The 988-nt window shown below is 41.4% G+C and overlaps 1 non-coding gene across 1 annotated transcript; it reads right to left on the bottom strand.

Annotated features, from left to right (window-relative positions):
• Positions 1-10: 10 nt before the first annotated feature.
• LOC111735039 lies at positions 11-129 on the bottom strand. The gene has a single exon (XR_002778658.1). It is a non-coding gene; the product is annotated as a 5S ribosomal RNA (ribosomal RNA).
• Between the last annotated feature and the right edge of the window lie 859 nt (positions 130-988).

Below are 988 nucleotides of genomic sequence, written 5' to 3'. Positions count from 1 at the left end.
TTATTTTTTATGCCTACAGCACCTGGTCTTCCTAGGTGGTCTCCCATCCAAGTACTAACCAGGCCCGACCCTGCTTAGCTTCTGAGATCAGACGGGATCGGGCTTGTTCAGCGTGGCATGGCTATAGACCCTTGTTCCAATTTTGACACAGCTGTTTTTAACCAGGCCCCTTGGCTCCTGGCCAGACTATGGATTTGCCATGTTGGCTCAGGCTATCGCCACTCCCCAGCAACCTGTAACTGAGAGAAGTAGCATGGAGAGTAACATGGCACAGACCATGGGGGCAAGCTCTAACCTGATATCCGGGTTCACATTCTAGCTATGCCATTTACCACCTGTGGCAATTTGAGCAAATTCCTAATGCCTCCTCTGTAAAAGGAAATCATAACACTTATCTTAGTGGATTGTTGTGAGGATTAAATGAAGTAACACATGAAAAGAATTTAGCACTGTATTTAGGACCTAGTAAAGACCTCATAAAGTAACATCTATTACTATCTATGCCTGACCTTCAGCAGGCAGTCATGCAATTGCCCTTGACTAAGAATTGTAGACCCAGAAGAACCCGCCAATGACCTGTTCATTCACAAGTGTGCAATTTCTTCAACCTCAGCTATGCCTGTGAAAGCTCACTAACAGGTCTTTTTCAATGGGAAGGATACTGAGAGGATTTTGGCTTATTTTTCTCTCAATTATTTTTACATGACCAATTGAAATCTGCAAAATTAACATACACAAATGTGGGCAACCTCTGGAATAGACTGTCAAAAGTGCCCTTCTTCATTTGAGTATTCTATGAAATATTAATGGCTGAGTTTAGACAAGGTTTTTTTGGTTGCTTAGGCATGTGTGTGTGTGTTGTGCATGTGTGTTTTAATAAAAACTGCTTCATTATTACATGACCTATTAAGATCTGGAGGAATTATCTGGTAGCCTGGGAAATTATCTTATTTAAATCTGGTTCAATTAGGCCAAATTAGTCATAGAA

The sequence above is a fragment of the Pteropus vampyrus genome, unplaced genomic scaffold (genome assembly GCF_000151845.1).
Source record: "Pteropus vampyrus isolate Shadow unplaced genomic scaffold, Pvam_2.0 Scaffold12522, whole genome shotgun sequence".
Taxonomy (NCBI): Eukaryota; Metazoa; Chordata; class Mammalia; order Chiroptera; family Pteropodidae; genus Pteropus; species Pteropus vampyrus.
Note: the sequence above shows the minus strand (reverse complement) of the source record. Positions and strands in the feature narration are given on the sequence as shown.